General features: G+C 35.6%; 1 protein-coding gene across 1 annotated transcript in view; it reads right to left on the bottom strand.

Annotated features, from left to right (window-relative positions):
• LOC108506865 (sodium channel protein type 1 subunit alpha) overlaps window positions 1-22,556 on the bottom strand; it is a 68,384-nt gene extending 45,828 nt beyond the window's left edge. Inside the window, exons 1-2 of the mRNA XM_017834285.1 lie at window positions 22,199-22,556; window positions 19,611-19,752 (exon numbers count right to left, since the gene is read on the bottom strand). The gene's annotated coding sequence lies outside the window, so the exon portion shown is untranslated. The remainder of the gene's footprint in view (window positions 1-19,610; window positions 19,753-22,198) is intronic.
• Between the last annotated feature and the right edge of the window lie 4,529 nt (window positions 22,557-27,085).

The raw sequence follows: 27,085 nt of genomic DNA, 5'->3' as shown, positions 1-27,085 counted from the left end.
TAATGGGGAAAAAATCAATTGTAATTAAGTAAACCAAAAGAATTTCCCATTCGCGTGCACAGTGATGGGGTTGCTATGAAGTGGTAACCTCCCCCCAAACTGTAGAGACTTGTAAATACCTTTTTATACTGCACAGGAAATTCAGACACATATTAAAGTTAGAACTTTTGAAACTTTATCCCCTTGCTTTTAAGTCACTGTACACTCAAGGCATGCCTCAGTGTATGTGCACAGTGCACATGTGCACAGTGCAGAGAGGAGGCAGTAACAGCTTCACTGCTCTGTTTTAGAAGGAGGGTATCATATGCTAAGTCACTGCAGTGCAGCACCCAAAGTGAGGGGTTCATCTCACAGACTGCCTTCGAAAGGAGCAAGTGCACAAGGAATGGGAGATCCTCAAACCACAAACCAGCTCCACAGCCTAGGAAGCACTTACTATCACTGCATGACTTTGGAAATGCTCCTGTGGTCATCAGCCCCTTCTGCAGCCCTCAGCCTATCTTAGGTTTTACGACATGTAACAAATACATGGGCTACATGTGACAAGTGTTTTTCAGAGTAATTTGTACACTGTATGTTAATTTCATCTAACATGGCATTTTTATTGCTGTTTATGTGGGCAAGGCAATGTATCCTTGTTCACTGGCCACTCCTGATCCTAAGGATAGGAACTCATCTGCAACTCTCTCCACATGGCCCTCAGCAGTTTTGTGATTCTGACACAAAAATGAGCAACCATTTTTACCAACAGTAAGAGGATTCTTCTATTTCTTAGTATGCTGCTTTGAACTTAATAATTTCCTAACAATATGTGAGAAATGGCTTATTACCAGGAGATTAACAATTTCTCTTTACAGTAGCATAACTAGCATCTCTTCTTGCAGATACACATTTAACTTTAAAAACTATTTTATATATACATATATCTTTCAAAATAAAAATAAAAAAAAGTCACATCACTACTGTAAAGAAACTTCCAAAACACAGACCAGGTCAAAAATAAACATGTAAGCAACTCTCACCTATTTCCTGATTAAGTTTAAACTGATTTTCAACAAAATTTTGAATTAACAATGACAGTCCAATGTAATTTTCCAAAATTCTTGTTCAGTGGACACTCATGAGGCCACCATGTTTCAGTTTTATGTCCAGGCATATCTATACATGACATGGTCTTGAGACATGACAGTGCTCAAGCCCTGACACCTTGTGCCCTAGAGGTAGTCCAGTTGCATAGTTCATTTCCTCAATTGAATATTAGATACTTGGCTTGTTTTGTGATCTAAAAACTCCTACATGGCTCTCGGTATTTTCAGTTGCATAGAGGGGAAAACAATCTTGAAAATTCCTAGAAACCATTCCTAAATGGTTCTTGCTATTAAATGGTTAACTACAAGTTGCAGCAACAGGACCTGCTGTCTCTGCCCCACCCTTTGAGGAATGCCTTATTGGAAAAAGTTCTGGATTTGCAAAGAAAGGCAGAGCCTAGGAATTAGTATTTCCTAGGAATTAGTATTTCCACAGAAGCAGTGTTTTGAAAGCCACTGAGTGAAGATTGTTAGTCACACTGACTTTCATTTGAAAGCAAAGATTTCACGTTTTTTTTTCCTTTTGAGGTGCTGGTGACTTTCCAGTCATTTAATATTTTATATTCTAACCTTACAATAAATGTTCAGGATGTTAAGTTGATTTTTGATGGGAATGTAAAGATATAATAAATAATCCAGTCAAAAGCCAAGAGCAATAATATTATAGATTATGAAATCTGGTGATATTGGGACTTTGGGAGTTTTTTTTAATCCTATGAGTGGTCAAGAAGAACAATTAGAGAAATGTGCTTCTTAAAATAAATAAGAATATGTTATGTGCAGGGACTTTAAATGTTTAGCAGCCCAGAACCTTTGAAAACTGATGAACTTAATGCTATGAAGTGTACTGAGAAAACAGAAAAAATGTAAAACTTGGACATTATCACCAGCTACTATGTGTTATTTAAAAATGGAAAACCATTAATCAGAAATTTCTGAAAGATTGATATATACTTAAAAATAGCATAAACGATAACAAATTTTGCAGAAAAACATTCAGTCATTCAAATTCTGAGCCACTTTCTGTTACCACCTTGAACATCAGATAATCTGCTAAAAAGCAAGCAACATTTACTTTATCAAATATAGTACTGAGCTATGTGGTTAAACACAGAATTGTAGTGCACATTTAGTGATGATTTTGCAAAGAAATTATTCTCAAATCTAGGTACAGAAATATGAAAAAAGGAAAGAGGTTTGAGATCTGTAGTTCTTATAAATATCATGCATCAAATATACACAAACTATATTAATGAGGCTAGTGAAGTAATAAAATATTTAATAATTTTAAAGTTTTCTACCTTTCATTCTATCTTAAATTGAAACTCATAGATTACTAGGTATGTATCATGTGACTCTGTTCATGTGGCTCCACCTGTAAGATGAAAGCTCAAATAGGAGAATCAACATGGTACAGTAAAGACGACAGCAAACAATGTCAGATCTGACTAACAGCAAATCACATTTCTTTCAATCTCAGCTTTTCTGATCAAAAAATAAGAGTTTGCCCATTTTATAGGATTTGGGATTGGGGATTAAAGTATGGTTCAAACTCATACTTTTGTCTTTTCATTGACTGAAAGTACTCTTGCATTTGTGATTGAAACTACTTATTGCCATTCTAAATTGTCATTTTTAATGTATTAAAGACTAAAGTGTTTTGGAATGCTGTTTCTAAATAGTAATTTTTAGTTTATAATAGTGAGTTTTAATGCCTTCTGGTATTTTGGCATCAGGTGTCCAGGGCAGTATCTTAAATTATAAGATTAGTCATTGTTGTTGTTCCATAACGCTTTAGTACTAGCAGACCAGTGTGAAAGTTAGTTCTAGCCCTGCTGGATGAGAGAAAGCTTCAGCCACTCAACCTCCCAGAGTCAGGTATTGATTTACAACACACCCAGATGAGAAAAATGAGGAGAGGCATTCCTCAGCATGTCATGCTTCTTGTCTGATCAATGCATCTGAAGACAAGGCACCATTTTCTACCAGACTCTGAGAGCTGAATAATGTTTCTGCAGGCGTTATATATACAGCTCAAGTGCATTTGTATAAACAAGCTTACAGGGAGAAGCCAAAGCAGGAAACTCCATTTTTTAAAACCATTTTTCAATGCACTTGAGTGGGGGTACAACAATGAAAGTAAGAGCACTACATAAAGATGGGAATATCCACTTATAAAAAGTAAGTATGTCAACAGTGAACACTGTCAGAGAAAAGATCAATGCAATTTGTAGGGTCATGGCTCTAAGGAATCGAAGGACATTTAAGTCTGAGGGAAACATGCACAGTTAAAAAGCTTAAAAATGTTCGTGTCACATTCACTGTGAGTCAAGGACAAATTAGAGACTTAATATCATAAGTAGAAATGATATCAAATAGATCTTAATTTGTTTTTGAGGAAACAGCTTATGAAAAGTATAAATATAGAATAATTTTCAGGGCTTAGCAATTTTGAGTAGGAGTTGGTTTGTTACACCTGTTTATGTAGTTTTCCATATTTATCACTCTTAAAATTCTTTGTTTTCTCTACAATTTAAAATTGCATCAAGATTTATGTTTGTAATCTAACAGATGAAGTCTTAATCCTATTAAAGTTGTTCTCAGAACATGTCATTGACCTCATTCATGCAGGTAAGTTTTGTTACCTAATTGATACATTTGAGTTATATCTTGAAGAATTCTGATTTGTGCTAGGTAAAAATGTAATTTCAACTAAAAATCCTTTTGTCTTATCTTAAAATAGAGGCACATTAACCCAGAATAATACTTCCCTCTAGTTTTCTTATACATACTGAAGTTTTATGAGCTGAATTTCACATATGCTAAAAAGATGCAGTTTCTTTTTCTGAACATATTTTGATATTTCAATGCTGTATGACTAATGCCTAAAAAAGAAATATGAGTGATATATATTTTTACTGATAAATTAATACAAGTACTATTGCAATCGTGTAAATATACATATCATCCATCATTTAATAATTAAATTTTTGCAGAGTATTTATAAATTCATTATGATGGAAGTCTTCTTTTGTCACTTATAGTGCAAATTACTTCTCATACTTTAAATTGTGGGATGATAAAATGCTTTTTATACTACAATATGTAATGTCATACAAAATATAATGTAATTGGAATCAACTACATAGCAATTCTCAAGGTGGGAAAGGTTGAGGATAGGGGGCAGGGATTTAGCCTGAGGAAAGTCCTCAAAAAAAAGTAAGAAAATTTTTGCTCTCCCTTCCTTTCTTACTTTTTTTGCTCAGGCTTTTTCCTCCATGAAATCTTTTCATCTTTCTGGCAAGCCCATGGAGAACTTGAACTTAACATTATCCTTAGGTAAGTGGGTCCTAGGGAGCAAGATGCAAGTGTGCTGTCTCCCTCCATGTCTGTTTGAGTCTTTCCAGGCAGTAGGGCTTGCTGGAAGTGAGTGCTTTGGGAGTGTTTTGGGCTAGATTGGATCAAGGCTGGGTTTTCAGGTACGTGGTTGTGAAGTTGGGCTTTCTGTAGGCTCAGTGACAAGGGAATTCTTGGGTGAACTGCATGTTGACCACAGAAGCTTGTAGCAAGCCAACAAGCAGGAAGAGGTGAATGTACCTAAAATATTCCAAAACCAAATAAGGTCAAGATCAAAATTGTTACCACTGTAAAAGAGTTAAAGCCAGGTGAGAATGCAGAGCAAGAGGCATTTTTTAGTGAGAACACAATGACCTGATGCATAACAGATGGATAAAGCATAAGACTGTGATTAGGCACTTTACACAGCCTGTCCCCTTAGTGACTATGTCCCCTAAGAAGAGAGGATCTCAGTGAAAAAGTGTAATATATTTTACAGTATCAAATCTTAAGACGTTCATTTTTAAACAAGAGTATATAGATTTATCAGCAGCAATATGGAATTTTAATATTCTGTTTTATTACCTATTTTTCTCAGGCTACATCTGTACTATATTTGAGAGTGTGCAGCCAAAACTTTATTCTGTCATAAGCAGCTTCTGAGGCAACATGAACCTGCCCATATTTCTGGCGTATTTGTGGTGATACTGGCTTTTATAGGTAGTCCTTCTGGACCTGGGAAACAGATTGCTTTCAAATCTCCAAGTCTGCAGATACCTGAGCTTTTCTTGGAAAGTCTCTCTTGAGTTACTTTTGGTTTTGTCCCCTGAACACCAGACATGTTCACATTGCAGGTAAATGGGTTTACACACCTGTGAAGTTTATCTTTTCAGAATAGCGTCAGAGCTGTCAAAACCACAGGGGCCCAGCTGAAAGCAGGCAGAATGGATGGCTGTAGCTATTTTAGTCTCCAAGCTCCCTTCAGAAACATCCTATTTATCCTATATGTAGTTCGATTGACCTAGGTTTTAATTATTTCAGACTTCCTTCTGCTGCAATTGCTGGTGTAAATGTCTTCAATTTCTAGATGGAGTGATTCATCCCAGATGAAGCACTATGAGTGCTTAACACAGCAGTTTGGCACATGAAAGGCAACCAAGCCTAAGGGCTGCTGAGGTCAGTGATGCCTGTGCTACTGGCAGTCATAATGAATCTGACTCTTATATTATATATGTCAAATGCCCTTGTCCAAGTTTTGGAGGCAAACTATGTTTAAATCTTATTTTACTTTTAACACCCCGCCTATATCTAAGGTCTCTTTTCCATCATGCTTACAAAGAAACAAGTTTCTTTCTTCTTATCTAACAAAACCTGCCCTTATTCAGAATAAATTTCTAACTAGTTGCTTGAGCTATGTTATCCTGCTCTATAAGTTCTCAGAAAACAGATGACTGGTTTCCTCTCAAAGGGTCTTTGTAGCCTTTCTTCATTATCTTGAATTTCATTTTTTAGATGTTAACTCTGTTGTTTAAATTTTCAATTTACATTAACACTCTGCTTTTGAAGACTTCCAGTTCCATTTAGGAGATACTAATATCTGCAAAGATTCCTCATTATTCTCCTTTTAACCTTTTCTTTTTCAGGACACCTTCTAAAACTCTTCAGTGGTTGGGCTGCTCAGCTACCAAAACAACTCCATCACCATAAAGGTCTTCTTTCCCTCTGTGATATCTAAGCATTTTTCCTTATGCTAGATTGCATCCTGGTTGGAGCAGGGATTTCCTTTCTCTCTGTATTTGAATAGCACATACAGATTGGGGTCCTAGATTCCATATCTGAATGCCTGCCTACTGTAGGCATACAAAAGTATCCATACGCCATACCAAGCTAACTTGTAATGTAGGCCACAAATTGAAATAAAGTAATTTGCAGGTAAGAATCTGGATATTAAGAGGTGTTAAAATTCAAGACTGTGTACTTCAGAGGAGTAGTATGAAGGAATGCATTCAGAATTTGAGCCCGAGGTGGATTTTAATAAAGTTCCTGAAACTTTCAGAAGTAAAAATACAGTCCACAACGCTGCAATATGGTATTTTAACTGGGATGACACATGAATGCCTCAAAAAAACCTGAAATCCATCTTGTTTTAAACCCCTAAAACTGTTAACAATTACTGCTTCAGCAAAGCCACTTGAATTGGAAACACCACACAAACACAGACCTGCAGACCTCCAAAGAGAGGAGAAAACTGCTTACTTTGTGGTCTCCAGTATACTGCTAATCACAGTTTCACTACCCTCAGCCATTATTCAGCCATCTTTCCATCTTTTCTCACATGAAAGAGAGCAAATGGCTTGTATTTCCTATCTGAAACTTATCTGAACAGACAGCTAAAGGCATAAGCCATCCTTTTCTGAAGTGCTAAGTAATCAAGAATTCACACAAAAATCATTATGAAATTCTTGTCACTGCTTGGAGACGTATTTTTTACCTTAACACCAAAATATAGACTTATATACATAGACTTATATACATACCTTTTGTATGAAATTTTAGCCTTATATCATAGTCAAGCTTACTTTAATCACAAGAGGAAAAAAACTACTGCCAAAACCAACCAATTTCCTGCATTTCAGAATTCTACAAAGCATATAACCCTGAGAACTAAATGCCACTGCTGAGACAAACAGAGAAATATTATGTGCAAGGAGGTCAAAGAAAAAGGGAAGAAAACACTATTAATACTATAAGAGAGTTAAATGGAACTTAATGTCCCGAAAACTGATTTGTTTTGAAACAAAGAAATAGTTTTTCAAAATAAAATTTAATGTTTACTACTCCCCTGCACTTAAAAAAGTTAATTAATTCATGTTTCCCCAGGGGTTCCCCCCCCAAACTCAGTGTTAGATATCATCTAGGAATTAGGCATGTAGACATAAGAGAGGGGGTACTGTATCAGCTACTTTGCTTTCTCTTGTTAGCATGTCTCATAATTTATCATTCTCTACTTTTGGTCAGTAAGCATTTTTGTTTCTCCCAGTGCAGACATTAAATATTATTTAGTGCTGGTTCAGGAATAGTCTGAACTTAGATTTCACAGATGTATAGAAACCTGTCTTGAGGGGAAAGCAGAGAGCAAGTCTGAGGTCAATGCCCACCAGGGACAGACTCCCAGGCAGCCTGTGCAGCAGCTGGACAGCACACAACCTACAGCAAAACTACCAGATGCACTGTCTAAAAGATATGAGAATTTCTTTTTACCAGGCTGTAGCCCCAGAGTTCCCATAAACTGTAAGAATACATGGGATTGGCATTACATATAACACTTATAATTTTTTAAAAAACTGAACAGAGAATGTATGTGCCCTTATGAGCCGCTGCTCATTTTAAACTCATTATAGTGACACCCTCAGCAGATGTGGTTGATTGCAAAGCAAAAGAGACAATGGCCCTTTCTAGGTCGAGCTGAAGTTTGTGTGTGAAATAAAGTGGTAGCACCACTGTTCCTAGTGTTGCAAGAAAACAGTTTCAAAAAATGATTGCGAAATAAAAACTAAAAAATTAAAATATTGTTTGAATAAAAGTAATCTTCAATTAGAATTCTATTTGAAAGGCACTCATAGTAATTAAGATTTTTCCCCCTAATCTCATTGCACATAAATAAAACTGAAAACTTCTGTCTACTATATGTCCCACCCATGAAATATGACAATGTTTTGACTTCAGACCAGGTACACTCCTCATACCTGGTGATGCAACACTGCATCTACATTAGCATGTCCACATTTTCTAATTTATATTTATATTAATATAAATAGGTTTATAATTTATTTATTTAATATATATATTTATATTTTATAATTTATTTTCTCATTTTTGTTTTTTGGTGCTTAGCTGTTCCTTATTAGAGATGAACAAGCTGGTGACACCCTTCACCTGCACTCCTAGGATGTGGTTTTGTATTACAGACTCATAGACTGGCTGAGGTGGGAAGGCACCTCTGGAGATTGGCTGTTCTACTAGAATAAAGAAATTCTGCTAAATTTTCTCACAGATAAGTAGCCCAGGTGGGTGTACATTCTGCTGCTATAAAATGTTGCAGGCAATTTTATATTTGCCCATCAAAAAGCAGACAGCAACATCTTGAAATAACATCTGGCAAGCCTTCTTCATCTAGGTGTGCCAATAACTACAGTTTTACAAAGCTCCACAGTCCCAGAAAACAGTGCTACAGAGTATACTATATATCTTTCTTTTCTCAGACCCTATGTATATATCTTAACCATCATTTGTTAAAGCAAAATCAGTTTAATCTGCCACTAAATAGTGATGTATTTTTAATGATTCATCTACACTGGTTTTCATGTAAGCATTCAGGATTATTAAAAAGAAATAAAACAATTTTTTATTTGAATTGAGTCCAGTCTGGTATCTGATTTAGCAAGATACTTTCTAAATTGGTTTTGCACTTCTTGTAAGCGTTTAATAACAATCTTCTACACTATAACTAACACTTTCTAATTAGCATTAAAGTTAAACAATCTATCTGAAGATGTGTCCCTCCATAATATTGGCTTTCATGGAAGACAATGAAGCTATAGATTTCAATTTTTTTTTTTCCAGCTATAAAATGTTCCTAAGGGACACTTTGAACAGTATTGTGCTGTTTCATTTGCAATTTTTATTTCAAAAATTGCAATATTTTTACAGAATATTCTGAGTTGTAAGAAACCCACAAGGATCGAGTCCAACTCTTAAGTGAATGGCCCATACAGTCATATGAACCCACAACCCTGGTGACAGCACCATGCTCTAATCAACTGAGCTAATCTCAGGGTCTTTTGTATGTAGTTGATTAACATGTTATACTAGTTTGTGGATTTATTTAGCTAATTCTAAAACCATATTCTAAAAAAAAATCTGATCAATAAAGTGTTAGTATTTCTTCCTAGGTTAACTATAAATATTTTTCATCATTTATATTTATATGAACAATATTTATTTTGTTTGCTCTGTAGCTTAGAGGCCAATGCATTAATCAGTGGTGAGAAATATTTCTGGATCCAGGGACAAAATCACCTCTCTTGCTAAAAAGAGCTGATCTTGGTGCAATTTTCACTCGTTTTAGTTAGTAGTTTCCCAAAGAGTTTGAGAACAAGACTCAAGAGTTAGCTCATACCAGAAGGCATAGCCTGTTGACAGGGTGCAAACAGCCACCACGTTGGTAAAGACAAGATCCTCTGCAGACACAGGGTATCTCAATGCCAGTTAGTCTCAGTTTTAGATTGAGCCAAAATGAGTAAGAAAAAATTATATTGTAATGTATGTATTATTTTCCTTGGAGTGAAAATTTTTGTTTCAGATAAAACATTTTATTAATTAACAGTACTTGATTTACAATAAATTTTTTTGAGAAAATATGAAGTCCTGAAAACAAAATAAAGGATCATTCTTTATGGTTTATCTCTCCCTGTGTGAGTAAAGAGAAAATAAGTTGAATTGAAGGTAAAAATACTCAGATGCAAGGTTTCTACATTATACTTGGATTACATAGTTAATATTTAAGGAAAAAAATGAAATTTTTGGATAACTTCTTTTTCAATTAAGCATTGTTAAGGTAGCCAGTATGGAACTCTGAATAGTTCTCTGTCTTTATCCATCACTGAACATTCCAGGTGGTATATTTGTCATTATTTAGGGTTTCATTTTAGAAAATAAATGTATCAGATTGAGTTTCTCAGCTGTGAAAAATACTGAATGTAAACATTAAAAATAAAACTTTGAAATGGCTCTGGTACACTCACTTTAATCAGATTCTGAAGTGTCCTAGTTCTCTAGAAGAAAAACTACCAACTTAAAAATCTTTTTAATTAAATGTATAGTATTCTCCTGACAATAAGCAAATTTGGTCAGATTTGACAAATATCCTTTTTCTGCCCCTTTTATTCGTACACTCGCTATCATTAACCAGTAAAGACTATTTAATCTAAGAGAAACACTAAGAAATTAAGTAACTTCTCAGGATCTATATTCTGTTCTTTCTAGATATATTTGAAGTCTTGCAGAGTGTATATATCATAGGATAAATATTTTCAGGGGATGTTTAGGTAATCCTAATAAAGATAGCTATTACTAGGTCTATTTTGGACCCTACATAATTTCTTATATCCTTTTTTTTTTTGAAGTCTGTTACACAACAGATATCTATTTCTTTTTGTAGACTCAGAGAAAAATCGGATTGGAAAAAAAAGATCAGAGGCCACGTAGTTCATCTCGCTACCCAAGGCAAGATTGCCATACCTATTTCCCAACAGATGTTTCATCTGACCTCTTCCTACAGACCTTCAGGACAAATTTCACAGATTCCTCTGACACTATTGCAGCTCTTCACTATCCTCTCTATCAGAATGTTTGTCCCCATATCTCATCTGGGTGAGCCCATTTCTTCTGCCTTCACTTCCTGTCAAACCCAGATGGACATCTAGAACAGTATTCGGCTCCTAATGATCCACCAGTCACTTCACTTCTGTTTTCAGGTGTAGAACTACTTCAGGAATCCTGCAAAGCTACTGAAAGAGCCCTGCTGAGACATTCCTGACAGAAGCACCTATCATCTGCATTCAGTAACACCTTCATCACAATTTCCTCTTAGCAAACAAATGCAACGATAATTTTAAACAGAGTTTAGACACTTTAAACAATTAAAGAAAACGAAAGATCTTGCTCTGAATGAAACACCATTAAAGAGTAAGTAGAAAATGGAGTATGGGGAGGGATGAGAGGATGGAAGACTTGCAGGCATGTACATCTAGAACACAGTCTTGTTACTGGCTTAAAATGCACTTAAATAACCAAGTATTTGACAGCTTCCTCCAGACATATTACTTCAGTTAAACAATACTGTAGTTGCTATTTAGTGCTTTCATCTTTGATCAATGCCACTATTAAATAAAGCCTAACTGAGTCACACACTCTTCATTTATTTCTAAATTTATTCTGACCTTGACAGGATTTGGGTTTTAGTTGGGTTTTGTTTTGTTTTACCAGGAGAACGATCTTCAGTGTTTTGAACTGTATTATGAAGTAATTTAAAAAAGCCAGTGCTGGAACCAAATTAAAGGATCTGTTTAAGGAGTAAGAGAAAGATGAAGATTGGTCTGCATGGTTACAAGGTACTGATTACCAAAATAGAGGGAATGAAATGGGATAGATCTTGAAAGCTTGAACTGAGCTGGATGTTTCTCACACCAAAACTAGAGGCGTTATGTCCTTTTTTTCCCTCAGATACTTGTGAAAAAAGAGGAAATTAATAAAAAGAAGGATGGAAACACTTTAAAATAGAGCACTGAAAGGTTAGAGATCCACTGGATACTTGCCTTCTGAAAATGCAATGTAAGGAGAATTTCCTGGCAGAAACAGGAAGAAGAGGGAGAGTTTCTGAGGCTGCTAAACGAGTACAATAAATAGCATGGTGGCTGAATTAGAATGGTGGATTTTCAAGTGATATTTAACATGGCAGGGAAGGTTGCTACCCAGAATTTTTTTAACAATTTTTTTAACAATCTAATTTTTAACAATTGATTTTTTTAAAATCAATTATTTTTGCCAAAGCTAAATAGCATTTCATAAGAGCATGAAAAGGGACCTGGAACCACACACACTGGTGGAAACAGAAGAGACAGAAATGATGACACAATAATAAATAAAAGACAGCAAGCCTAAAAACACTGAAAACCCATGTATTCAGTAAGACATCACAGTGATTCTTTCAATGAATATTACTAATGTTGAATAAAAAGAAATCAGTACATTTTACAGAAGTTGGACTAACCCTAGTATGAAAAGGGAGATGATTTCAAAGTTCATATTTGCCATTTAACTAATTACGTCACTCCATACCAAACTTTCAGTTGTTTCCATCCAACTTCTATATGTTTTTATGGATAAGAATCTACAAAGCATAAACCTACAACTAGAAAAATTGAAGTAACATGTACCAGAACTAATGAGATTTGGGAAAAAATATGGAGACCTTGCATGATATTCCCCATCTCCCTACAAAATTACATTCAGTCAGAAACATCGGTCATAGGTTTTAATTGTTAAAATTTACTCAAAGGTTGCTTTTTTTCACATTTTAGAGTATTTCAGCTTCATGACTTTTTTTCTCCTGGAGCAATGGGATCTCTTAAGTGCTCTAAAATATTATGCTAAAAAAAGCCTCATGGTATTCCTTGTCTAGTATGTCAAACTGTCGCCATAACATTGGTTGTCTCAGTTTACAAGTGGGAATATCTATTGTTCAATTTTTAATTTGGTTTGTCTTCTGCTGTAGTCATTTTGGCTTGTAGAATCCCACTGCCTCCCACATATATCAACTGTTATCAATGGAGAAAAAGAAGGTAGAATATGTTCCTGTTACTGGAAAACAATCATCGATTCTCTTCTTGATATTTAGCCCAAAAGACCCAATAAGTTTTTCCACAGGTGAGCTGGCACTGGACTTCAGAAACTTAATAAGATTAAAGGAAAGACATTTATCCAGAAGAGTATCACAGTTCTAAATGCACACACACAAATAAGATCAAGCTTTCTGCCCCTTAAAAAAAAAAAAAAATTGCAAAGAAGTACCCACTTCTCCTGATTACTACCAGAATATTTCTCATAACCAAAAGCAGGAGAACTTTGTTCTTAGTTCTTCAGTTTCAGGTAGCCAAAAATCAGAGAGAAGGATTTATAAAATATCATTTAAGGGACAAAATTCTTTGCTAAACTTTGTGGGTTTGTCTCTCAAATATTTTGGGTTCGCTCATTAATGTACAAAACTCCAACAGTAGAATTCACATGTTGGAAAGATGTAGTGTAATATGGATAGCAGCAGTGATGCCATCCTTTATGTCAACAACCAGCTGTCCTTTAAACTGTTTGGCATTGGGGTAGTGCATTGAAGAGTCATATTCATAGACATCCTGAAGATTTTCTAGCTCAAGGCCACCTTCATTTTAAGAATGAAATAATATGTAATTAATTTTAGCTTCCCAGCTTTCTCAGTTGTTGACATTCACAATTTCTGAAACTTCAAAGCAAGTTTAAGTTCTAATATAATAATAATTTCAACATAGATTTCAGTAATTGATAATAAACTACCCTTACCCCAATATAAAGTATTGTTTCAAACATCTGACAGGACACATGATTTCATGATATACATTTATCTATATAATTTTCCTGTAAGTCATCATAGTCAGACTATTATTTCTGGTACAAGATGATATACAAATTGTTGTTGTTTTCCTAGAATCTCACTAGAATTGTACTGATTAGACTATACTTTATGCAAGCTCTTAATTCCCTTAATTCCCTGGGTCGCTCCCCCCCCTTCCCGCTCTTGATACTTCCCTTAAAATAATGAAAACTTTCTGGCAAACTGAGGACAATCAGTCTGAGGCTCCTTGTCTCTAACTTGCTTTCCTGTGCCTAAATACTTCAGCAAATATTCAAGATCACACAAACCAGGCTCAACAGAATAAACTCTCAGGGTGTCAGTCTTGACAGCAATCATCCTGTTATTGTTTCACTTTAGATCTCAGAGTCATTTTTAGAACAGTCTTTTTTCTTTTATACTTTATATTAACACCTCGGTCAAGCCTGAAAAACACAATAGAAAAGTAGGTGCACTTCAAGCATGCAACACTAACATCAGCCAATAAAAGTACAATTGAACAGGCTTTCAATAGCGATAGAAAACACCAATGCATTTTCAAATATTGCTGAATGAGTAACAACACCTTTTTCCAAGTGGAGATGAAACATAGGTGGCTTGAACAAACAGCCCAATCCCAGGTAAATTATTTCAGTGGGATGCTTTTAAGCACATACCTCAGACAAGCAGCAGAGAAATCCATTTTAGAAAAGATGCTGAAATAGGTTGGTGTCCACCTGGCAAATTTCTTGTGCTGTTTGAAAAAGCAAGACGGTTCAGATTATGAACCGAGTTATATCTAGAGCATTACAACCAGTTCTGGTCAGTATGTAAATGAAAACAAGAGCTTCTAGCAGTGTACCTAATCAGAAAGACTAAGGTCAGAGGGCAAGTGAGATAAAGGAGAGGGATGCCTTTCTTCCTTTGGTAAAACATTCCTGTGAAGCATTTAGCCTTAAAGCAGAGCTTCTCTACGGGAAGGAAAACTGTACACTCCTGGAATGTTTGCTTAAGCCCTTAATGTGTTTTCCATGTGAAGGAATAACATGACCCTTTTACCTTCTAAACAGTTCAGGTAAAATACTTAATAATAATTCAAACAAAATCACCCCCCAACAAACTGGCAAACACCCAAAAATACAAGGCTGCTGAAATCCTACAAATGTAACAAAATGCTGTGATGCCAAAAAGGACTGACTGCAGCTTTTGAAAAATTTTTAAAAACACCAAAATTTTATTTTCTCCTTAATTATATGCTTAACAAGAACTATAAAGGAAGCATTCGGAAAATATTTTAGAAAAGAAAAAGGTGGGGGGGCATCCATGCCAACAGCTCACATCAATGCACTAAGGTCTATGATTTCACATCCTGCTGGCTTACCTGATAAAATGGGAATTTTAAAAGCATTATGAAGAAAACAAAAATTAAAGAAACATCAAGAGATAGTCATAATGAAAAGCTTGAAATACTAATAAACTTGTTCAGATTCTCAGTTGCAAAAGATTACAAAGTGTTTATAAAGTGCTGCATTCTCATCGAGAAGGGAGGAAAAAAAAAGACCTCTGCAGTATCCTCTCTGCTTCATTCTTGGCTTCCTGTTCTAAGGCTCATTCTATGGCACCTAATACAAATCAGCAAATTGCAGGAAAAAAAAAGGGGGGGGATGGGAGGAGGGTGAAGAGAGATAGAGAGGAGAGTGAAGAAAGAAAAAAAGGGGGGGGGAGATACCAAGCCATCACCTTAAAGAACAGCCCCATCTATCGGCAAAATCAAAGAACTGGCTGTAAAAGATCGGTTTTTAGGTGATTTTCTGACTTAAACGAGTCTGAAAATCTGCAACCCCGTTTTCCTTCAGCGAGGAACAAAGGGCAGGAGTTGCACTGAGAAGTAGATTTCTTTATCCAGCGTTAAATAGGCTAGAGATTTCAGTAATTTTCATTTCTTTTCTGTTAATTACTTGTCTCTGAATCGTGCAAAGGAAATACTTTGGGTAAGTGCCGGCCATTACAAAAGCACTAGACACCTTTCCAGGTCAGCCCCTGGCACGCCACAGCTAAATGTTACCTGTCCTCTGTCTCATTTTACACCTCCTCACTGAGTAGTGGTGGTAGATTCAACACCATCAGTCACGGGTTCAATCACAAAAAAAGAAAAAGGGTTGCTGCGCCCGAGTCCCGTGACGTGTCCATCTATTACAGACTGCGCTGCTAATCACGGCGCCTGGTACACGACTGCCACGTCAGCTCTATACATTCCCTGTATTCAGATGGCAGCTGCGCAGCCAAATCTGGAACCTAGACAAAAAAATGCTCCTTTTTAAAATTCAGCCTGCTAAGTAACAGTAACTGCTAACACAATGAACTCCATCTGCATTGGCTCAGCCTCAGTTTGAGCAAAATCAGATGGCATTATATATTTCTCATTTTGCTTTGTGGCAAAAAAAAAAAAAAAAACAAGCCACAAACAAAAAAGTCAGGATGACCATGAGCAAACACTTCTGAAAACCCCAGTGTCCACCATGCTGGAGGGGGGTGGGTGCAGTATGGTAGGAAAGGAAGGAAGGGGGCAGTGACTGAGAAGGTAAGAGATGCACAGAGGAAGGGTTAAAAGTAATACTGCAATTATTTCATTGTTTAATACCATTTCTGCATGTAAAGATAGAAGAAAACAAACCTAATTCATACCTGCATGCAATAAGGCTACAATCTATGATATAAAATATACTTAACATTAGCCTCTGATTCAGTGATCCCAGGCAGCTTTAATGAACTTGATGCCTTAGAGTCAATTCCAGTATTGTTCTGATATAGATTTTTTCTAACATTTTTACATCATGAGATTTTGACTGCTTAAATTTTCCTTGAATCCAAACTATGTGAATGTGAATTTCTCCACCTCCCAGTGGTGACCTGACATGCTTGTCCCTTCACAAGAAGCACTTAGAATCTCTCAGTATAACACCTAATTTTCAGGCATTTATCAATACAGAATGCTATGCACAATTGTTCTAACAATGAAATCTAATCTCACAAAATTTTAAATATTTTCTCTTCAAATATTGCAGTGATTAAAAGGACACAGCAAGCAAGCTTATGACACTAAATATTTAGTTTAAACACACCATAATAGTATAAACCATAATAAAATATACCATAATACTTGTACTCAAATGCTGACATACAAAGGGCAAGACCAAACTGGACACAATCATGCAACCTGTCTCCTTTGAATACGCCCGAGGTCTGATTTAGAACGGCTTCCCATGCTTTCATCTTTCACTGCTGCCATGATCACCAGTTTTGAATTTAGCTTTTCTGATGGCATTACTGGTAGGCTGCTCAGACAGGTCCCCATTAGCCCAATGCAGTTCAAGTCTATGACCTTCAGGTAGAAAGAGCCTTCTTTAAACCATTACCTTGTTATTATCAGCTGGTAACACACTCTTCAACTGTTTCATGCTTTCTTAGGTATAATTCTAAAGGATGATTTTTCCTTTTTCCATATATTCACAAAATTCTTTGGGGTCATGAAGAGCATTTGCAGGTGAGAAATTATCTTGTAGCACTCAGAATCATCCTAAAAACTTTAAATACTAAACGGATGTTCAGATACTATTGCTGATGCCAATTGATCATTCACAGAAATTTGTCTGTTAACGAAGGATGTTTCTGGAAATGCTGCATTTTCTGGTGTTTATAAACACAGACTCAGATAAAAGGTAGAATACTTGCTTCTCAGCTTGAAGTTTTAATATGAGTTCCTCCAGTCTTTGCTATAATCTGGGCATGTGTGACATGTTACAGCCATAGCTCCTTTAAAACATTGCACTTTGAAATAAAACAAACAACACAAAATTAAACAGTAAACCAGGAATGAATGAACTAAGATATCCTGCTTTAAGCATCAGTAGAGGTTCAGCATAGGATGCTTAATATGACCACTGACTTTGAGAAATCTCCAAGTATAATAAACAGAATACAGAAGCTTTTTTTTTTGAGCAGCATTTCTCATGCCTCAGATTTCACTGGTCACAGTGGTATAACCAGGTGCTCAAATTCACTCCAGCAGTTTATATTGTCAAGAAAATGGATAGGGTCTCTGGTCATCTTAACAAGTTCCTCTTGTGGCTTCTTAAACCAGACTGTCATCTCATATGGGGTTTCAGAGAGAAGACTTCATCAACACAACAGCAACTTCTTTCCAACTGCTAAAGAGCTATATCTCATGAGTTCTTATATATTTAATATTTTCAACTTATACATTGCACCACAGCTGAAGAAAACAAAAAAGGTTTCTCAATCACAATTTCTCCAGTTCTAAGATACAGGGAAAGTTAGTAAGTAAAACACTGTTTAATGAGTCATCTCCCTCCCCTCTCCTCCCCAAAATCCAACTTGCTTTTTTTACCGTCTCTAAATAAACAGCATTTAGTTGGCAAATTAAATTGCATTTAGTTTGGAAATTTTTGAGCACTTCTTCCTGCAAGTGTGGTGACAACTCCCTCCCTGAGTGCCCAAGCATAAATCATCTTAATGGGCAAGGGCTGAAGCAACCATCCAACAGGCCCAAAGGAGAACCTCTCTATGCCCTGCAGAGCAAGGACACAGTTGCCAGACAAACTTTCCATTGCAGCCATGAGCTTGCAATCTTGCACATTTCAGATTCTGCAGACCTGGTAACTTTGCATTAATGGAGATCGGTGGTTCACTTGCACTCATATAAATTTTGACCAGTCTTGGCTCTACCTCAGGAATACTGTGTAAATGTTTAAGAGCACTGGTGAAGAACATCCCACTAAGTTTTTGGCTCAAGAGCCTTAGTGATCACCAGGCATTGCGAGATACTGTTTTTCTAAAGCACATGAGAGGATTCATCTGGAAGTTCTTCTCTGGTGACCCTCTGCAGCACAATTCCCTTTCTGAATGAAACCTATAATGAACTGCAACTGGAGAAAAAAGGGAATGTAGTCCTTTTTGTCACTATCCTGTTTCAGCATTTTTGGTGCAAAGAAAGTTGTGTACAATCTAGAGAAACCTTTAAAATTGACCTTAGAAGCTGAGATGTTCATATGCGGCAGTAAACCACATAAGCAACAATGCAGAATAGTATGTTCTACATACACAATTATTAAAGTGTTAACAGCAATAAATATATATATATTTAATGGTAGTGTCTGAGATATATTTTATTTATCAAAACATCTCCCTTGATTCTTTACAGTATCTCTTTCTAGTGTTCTAGGAATGAATTTTATGAATTACAGTGGGTGTGGAAAACAGCTAATGGAGTACTTCATCTAATATATGAGGGATGAGCCAACCAAGTTCCTCCATGGACAAGCAGGTAAACGTGATAATCCAGGGGACATTTTCTCCTTCTAAACTTGTGAACCAATTGTACTGCAGTCACAGAAGTGCTATACAGGCAGCTAAGGGTGGAAAAATACAATAATGGAAAACCAGAACCTGTAAAAATGAGATGAACTGTAGCAACACAGAACAGAAGACTTCATCCAAGCAGTCTCAAGGAAAAGCAAGGAAAACCTCTGAATAAAAAGAATAGTAACTTTTTGCACAGGGAACAGAGCCCATCTGCCAGCTTCTAAACAGATATCTTCAGAACAGACAAAGCCCATTTCTACAGCAATAGATTTTTATCACATTTGGAATGTTTTTGTGTACTAGATGCAAATAAAAATTAGCTGTTCTGGACAAGGCAAGATCTGCATTTGTGAGCCCAAACTTACCTGGAAAGCTTGACAATTTTACTATTACAGTCTTACATTCAGATGCTACATGAGATAAACTAAAACGCAGATCTTTGTAGTCTTCCAATTTAGCACTAACTTAGCATATGATTATCATCACTCAACTACTCAAAATAGGCAAATAAAATCTGAGATATAAATACCTTTATAGAAAATAACAGTCTACTGTATACTGCTATACTTTTTTACATTATGGATTACAAAAACTGGTCTTACCATTGTTTATGCTAGAAAAATTCTTCAAAAATAACCTATTTCACACACTTTCATATTGCTTCCACGCTCCTCAGTTTTAGTGTCATTTCCATGACTATGAAGGGAAGAAAGTAACCCCCTTGCAGTACAGAAAACTCTAGTGCTGTGAGGAAAAGTGAAACGTTTGTCAGAAACTCAAGCTGCATACTGTGATTTGAGGAAATACACAGAACATTGAAAGCAAGCTAATGATGTAGTGGATTGGACAATTCCACTAAATCACAGAAAAATAACAGGAGGAGGCACTGACCATTAAGGGTCATTCTACATTGTAGTGGGTTCAAAACATACTTTACTGCTCAGATTCAATTTCTCAGACCCAAAGTGATACACCAGAATATAGGATATATAAATACACATAGGAAACACCATTTTCTAACACTTTCTATCCTACTGTAGTATCTGCAGCTTGCTGTGCACAGAAGTACTGTGCATGCCCTGCTGTGAACCATGATGCAAAAAATAAAAATAACACTTCCAGAAAATCAGTATACACTTAAAGACAGTATTTTTTTTCTTCTAATTGAATAGATAGGTTATTAATACTCCTTGAGTCTGTAAGAAAATACCTCAAGCACCTACACTTGAGATGGGATGGAACACAGTGTACTCATACATAATAGCATAACTATTTTAGAACACTTCATGCAGCAAGAAACAAAGAATGTGAAGTACATCATTACAATAATACATGGTACCTAGCAGTTTTGTTCTAAGTTCTATATTATTCTATTATTTGTTTGAAAGACATACTTTTGTATTTTGAAACATGAAAAGGTATCTATAAAATCTTATAAAATGTAATGTACTGCATTGCAACAGAGGTGTTATCGAGATACCGAAAATCAGTTACATTTTCTTGAACCTAACTTTCACGATGCAATTAATGAAGGCACCAGCCTGGTATTTCTCCTGAATCACAGCACAGGTTTATACGACTGTCATTTGAAAAAAAAAGTAAATTAGTAACTGGTAAGGTAAGGCCAATTGACTGCTTGGCAGTTCTTTTCCAGAGAAAGAGAGTTTTCAAAGATTATAAGAAATTGATAAAACATCTCACTTCAGAACAAGTGCTGAAATTAAATTCTATCAGTTATTTCTAGAACAATGTGAAGAACACCTAGTTTCCTGTGAGGTGGAAAAACACATTTAAAAGGCTTCCATTCTTTCCATCAAAATTATTTTTAATCTGATATTAATACATAAACATATATTAATATCCAATCTTATTTTGACCTAAGGAAGGGACCCTGGTACTTACTCTTAAAGTGAGCAGTTACCTACTGGACATGAAAATTCTATAAATGCCATATTGTAAATAGACAATAATTTTGCATTTTTAATCTTCTGTTTTGACACTCATTAACATAATTCAATACAAACACCACTATTTTTAAGTTAATATTAAATGAAAGTAAATTAAATGGTAGTAAGCTGTTAAATACAATGTTGTCCAAAGTTACTCTCCCCCTTTTTTTTTTAAGTTTCTCTGTGTTTTTGAATTTATTAATGTATCTTAAATTTGTGTTATTTAATTTTTACAAATTGCTGACTCCCATGAAGGAGAGTCATAGTACCACAGAACAAAAAAGTTGCTGTCCAAGGTACTGCACATAAAGACAAGTGTTCCAATTAATCTCACAGATGCATTAAAAGTATTTTCAGATTTATTAGGCAGTAATTTTCCTTAGCAATGAAGCTAGCCTTGTTGAAATTCCCTACATGATACTGCAGTATCGGTGTTATGCTGTTACTTTCCAGGGCCTCTTCTGCTGCATTCCAGTATAATCAGGCATTCCAGCACCTGGCAATACCCACCATGTATAATTCGTTTAAGGACAAACCTGTTCTATACTTTGTCACAGACTGATTTGCAGAAGGGTTTATATCCAAAAAATGTCTTTGAATTCTACATGGTGCATGAAAAAAGCTACCCTCTCATACAAATCTAGCTCACATGCACTGTTCCGGCATTCTGCAGAGCAGTCACTAAATGTAATTTTATCTGCAGTATTCACCTTACATATCTCAGAAGCATTTGATTCACAAATTCATGCAGTAAATAGCAAATAGCATCCTGAATTTAATGGCTACTTCAGAAAATAACCATAGACTAGAAGAAAATTAAATACCTTTTTGTTTATTTTGTTTAGTTTAATAATAGAAGCATATTTGTAATTTGCAAGACTGAAACAATGCAACAGCCAAGAACTGCAGTAAACCTCTCAGAGCTAATAGCAATATCCAATAATGTTTTCCCACACTATCTTCAAGTAAATGGATTTAATTCACTGCTTAATCAGTCAAATTAACACTAATCCCACTATGGTTAGAAAAGATGTTTGTTAAACAAACCCAATTTATGATTTATTTATTTAGAAAGTGTCTTAAAGCTAAGATGCCTAGAAGAAGTTCTACTCTGTTAATTCAATCATGCTGACAGGGCTGGTTTCACCTAGCAAATTATCTCTGCAGTTCACAGCATGGCTGACAGCTATCTGCATAGAAAAACAGCACAGTAACCATTTAAATCATGCAAAAACACTCACCCAAGATGATGTAGCAAAGATCAGGATCCAGCTTCCAGACCCCATGAAGCTGAGGGAGCAATCCACTAGCTTGCTCAGGCCAGCAGTGTCTCTCCTACACTTGACCTAGACTGCCTTACATAATGAGGAATCAGTGCTGTATCCTGTGTGGAGGAGCAAGCTGAATGTCATCACTGGCAGAAGTAGGGAGAACTGGCAGCAAGCAGGCTGGTAGTTAGCATGGAGATCACGAAGTCTGCTTTCCCTGACTGTTCTGGGAGAAAACACAAGAACAGCTCAGAAATGCTGGTGTCATTCCTCCCCTGGAACGAATGACCGGAAGGAGCGAGGGTGTTACAAATGTGAGGCAGACAGCAAGCACTAAAGCTGCAGCTGTACCTGCTCTCCAGGCAGCAGAGTTCCTGTCACACTGTGTCTGCAGGACTGCACAGCCACAGCTGATAGGAGAGCAACAGCAAGGCAAAGCGAGGAAGGAGAGACAGACTGCTCCTGCATACGTTTGTCTATGTCTTACTTACTGTGGTGAGTAGAAGAAAAGCAATGGTATAAGATAAAATCTGGGATTAATTTCCAAAGGAAAGTGTTATTTCCTCAAATAAATCTTACTGCATGAAGGTTAGTTTCTGGAAAATAACCATTTTTTTACCTGCTTTACATGGTGTTACAGAGGTTAAGGTGCTTGTATTACAGAGATTTTATTTTTCAAGAAAATGATGGGTAAGATACATTCCTCGTTGTGAAGATGTTTACAGTCATTTCTGGTATTTCTTTGCCTTTTTTTGTTTTTTTTGAGAAGCATTGGTACATTTCTTAGCTTATTATTGTTTGGGTCATATCAGCACTTCCTCTGTTTAGGGCACAACAGGAGAAACAAGAATGCAGGCTTAGCCAGCTATTAGAACCTACACGACCTTGTTTACAAAAAGCACTTTATATTAATTAAAATTACTTCATATTACTTGTATTCCATATTTTGTTTAATTTTCATACTTCAATAGTAAGTAAAGAGCCTTAAATACTGATAATGCATATACAAACTATTCTTGAATTAATATCTTGATTGATAGAGTTTCTCCTCACAAAAGAAGGCAAAGGTTTCACTAAGATGGGGCATGTGAAGTTTTCTAGTTCTGTTTGAGACAGCTGGATTAGGCATAATCAAGAGGAAATGCAACTGGACACAAAATCCTGTGGCAAAATTAAAAGACAGGTCATGAAAAGTTTTAGTCTCAAGGTGGAACACTGACGGGATTTTACAGGAGTCAGGTTAGGTACAGGGACTATTATTCTTAGTTAGGTACTCAGTTGAGTAAACATGACTCGTGCTCTGATCTTAAATGGGAAAATCAAGGTGAATGTGAAAGAGATAGAAATAATCCAATTTCTTGTTTACAAAATCCATTTAAACTATTAGTTTTCTTTTAAAGGTAAGCATACAATGAATTTTCTATCAAATTTGATCAGTTAAAAAAATGCTTTATTGTCACTGGTTTTTGAAATATATATTGTCCTTGTCCCTTGTTAAATGCTTTCCTTTTTGCTTTTTTGAGTATTTAAAAAAAAGGTGAAAAAAAAGGAAAAATATCAGAAGCATTTGATATAAAAGGCAGATACCTAATAAGACCCACAGCTAGCATATCCTAAGTTAAGTATAACATAGAAACAAAACAAGTGTAAAGGAAATATAATTTAAGAATGATTTTTTAAAACAATTATTGCTGTATTTGAAACCAGTAACTTTTTTCCCCAATCTTCACTATTTATTTATACCACTTCAAAAAATAATGTTAAAAATACCTCAGTGCATTTATTTTTTTCATATATTGGTGTGGACTGTTAATGAGAAATCCCTATTAAAACTAATCTATATGTACCAACCTCTACTTTTGGTGTTTCAAGAGTTAAATGAGATTACTTGCTTTAGAAAAAATCTTTTTACATATTTGACCTGGGTTAATCAAGAGTTGAAAATATCATGACCTCTATTAGGCTATGAAAGGATACGACAAAAGTTTAATTAAGTTGCAAAAACTTAGCAATTCTGTTGATCACAGCACTTCAAACAGCAAAGCAGCCAAACTACTCACCTAAAGCAAGCTCAGACGCCTCCACAGCCATGGCACTGTTAATACATCACCAGGGCAATCTGCCTATAGGTGACTAAAAGTTGACTGCATCAGATAGAAAAATAAAGAAAGTTCATAAGTAAAGTACAGGTAAACCAACCCAACACAGAGATTGGGCAGAAAATGTCACCTTGACATTTTAGCAAACTTGACTGCCAGCACTGCAAAGGCAATATACAGTTTGCTTGATGTTACAGTTCAGGCAAATTTGTCTAAGTTTGATGCAGCTGATTCCATCTTTGGGCAAAATGATGAACTAGATATTCCTTCAAAGCTTTTCCAGTCTTCTTTTCTATGATACTCCCTATAAACTGTATACCCAATTGCAGAACGACTGCCTCATCAAAGTCTGTTGTCATGAGGACACATAAATACAATGTAATAATTTACCAACATTAAGCTATTGTTGTTCAAAATACACCTGAGAGCCATAACTTTTGTCTGGAGTATAAAAACTGTTTACTTCTCCTAGGTACTAGCCACCTTGCTCTTCCATTGAGCCACAGAGCTTTTCCGTTTACAACAATTCTTATAAGCATTTTTCCTGTACATGAACTTGGCCTGATCTCCTGGCAACTCAAGACTATCTTAACACAAATTGATACAGAAATTGCTGACGTGTAGGACTCTCAGCGAAAGATCATTTCTGAGCCAGCTGCACTGGTAATGTGAGTAGTAATGTTGACTGCTTGACAGCGGTAAGAAAGTAAGTCAAGTTTATATCGCACTCAACTAGCAAATTAATTATTCTGATACCACAGCAGATAGAAAGATTTCTGTCAAAGTAAAAAAAGTAAATGCAGTTTGAAAAAATGTCTTTTAAAAATTGTATTTTTTTGCAAACGACTGTAGAACAAAGCTGCTGATTGGAAAAGAAGAATAGACTAAATGACCCCTTTGCACAAGGAGGGAGATGAAAATAGGCATATTTGGGGGTTTAATGAGGAGTTCTTCTCCTACACATGTGTTATGAAGCTAATGCCAATCATTTTTTTACGGAAGACTGTAAGCCTATGAAAAAAGTTTTCGAATTTTTCTTTTATGGAAAATCTGGCAGTAGAAGTTTACAGTGTTTATCACTAAATTATCCTTACTGGCTGAGTTTATTTCAATAAGGTCTTTTCTATTCCATGGTGAAATGAAGGAAGCAGTATCTCATAGATACTACTCTCGCCAACAACCTTGAGTAAACAGGACAATTTTTTTTAGACACCTTGCTCTTAAGATGCCTTCCACATAAATAAATCATTACTTGAGGTTAGCTCATACTAAGCTAGATTCCATTTGGGATCTGCTAAAACATTAAAATGTTCTGGTATCACTGACTGGAGAGAGAACTACAATATCTTGAGGTGCAGGTTTTTGTTTTTTTTCCATCCTTCTCTGACCTTTCTTTCTTTTCTCAAAATGATTTATCCCTTGTGTTCCTGAACAACCTGCACAAGTGATTCATGCTGAAATGTGTAAACAGTGGCTCAAAGTCTTCAAAAAATAAATCCTTGTATTCAGACCTGATAACACATACTCATATAAATGGGGAAGGAGAGGGATTCCATACAGGAGTCCTTTACTCCCTCTGAAAACTTTGCATGTGGTACTTCTGTAAGCAAAACCAATAAATTCATACCACATAACTCCTTTTTGAAACAAGTAGCAAAAGGTTTTGATTTTTAAGTATTGTCTGACAGCTCAAGACCTCAGTTTACATATACTTTTTTATTATTTTACTCAGTCATATCACTATGAAGATCACTGGATGACTAGCCAAAGAAGAACATTCTTCTCCCTTAGTTGACTAAACTTCCTGGCTTCTGATTGATGCCAACATTCAAATAGGCAGAAGTATATTTCTAAATATTCTTTTACTCTTAGATGATACCTTATCAAAGTTGCAACTGAATTAAAGAGCATTCTAAAAGTATTTATATTTCCAAACATCTGAAATCATATGGTTTAGATGTATGGTTAAGATGTGTCAGTGTTTTCAAGTCTCCTTTCCTTAGTATTTCACAGTATTTAGTATTCTACATATTTGCAAGAATGTGTATTCTTGCAATATGTAGTATTCTACATATTTGCAAGAATTTTCCTCCAAATGATGACTTATTCCAGCAATGATAGATGAACACTGAATTCTCAAATTCAGTGGATACTCCTCAGATAAGTATCACTGATTTTGTACTCACATGCAGTTCCTGACTTATAGCAATATATATTATCCTAAAAAATAACTGAAAAATTATAATCCAATAAGCATAACATCTTTCTACAATTGAACTATGAACATTGAATAGGTCAAGGTCACAGTAATCTTAATATTCATAGACTGGTCTTTCACTTCTCTTTGACATCTTTTCCTCTACAATAAAACTAGCTACAATAGTCTTTTTAATTTCTTTCCCAGATTTTTTGTAAGATTTAGAGGATTGCCTATTATACCTCTAAGAGTGCCAAGCCACTATTTTTGTACTTATCTCATAAGAAAACATCTGCTGTTTTGCATATTAATACTAAAATAGAATGGCAAAAATAGAGGAAAGAAAAAAGTTAAGATGAAAAAGCAGTTAATTAAGCATTTGATAAATATGTCTATTTATTTTGAGTAAATGAATGATCTTTATCAACCGAAAATAATTAGTACTGGCAGGCTTTACTGTTGAATTTTCATCTGTCAATGATCCCAGAATGTTGAATTTAGAGTTTAATTATTTTCAGCATCTTGCTAAACTAGCTCTTATGAGCTGACGGGCAAGAAACAAAC

This window comes from Lepidothrix coronata, unplaced genomic scaffold, assembly GCF_001604755.1.
Source record: "Lepidothrix coronata isolate B3197 unplaced genomic scaffold, Lepidothrix_coronata-1.0 Scaffold7, whole genome shotgun sequence".
Lineage (NCBI taxonomy): Eukaryota > Metazoa > Chordata > Aves > Passeriformes > Pipridae > Lepidothrix > Lepidothrix coronata.
The sequence above is the reverse complement of the archived record's forward strand: the minus strand, read 5'-3'. Positions and strand labels throughout refer to the sequence as shown.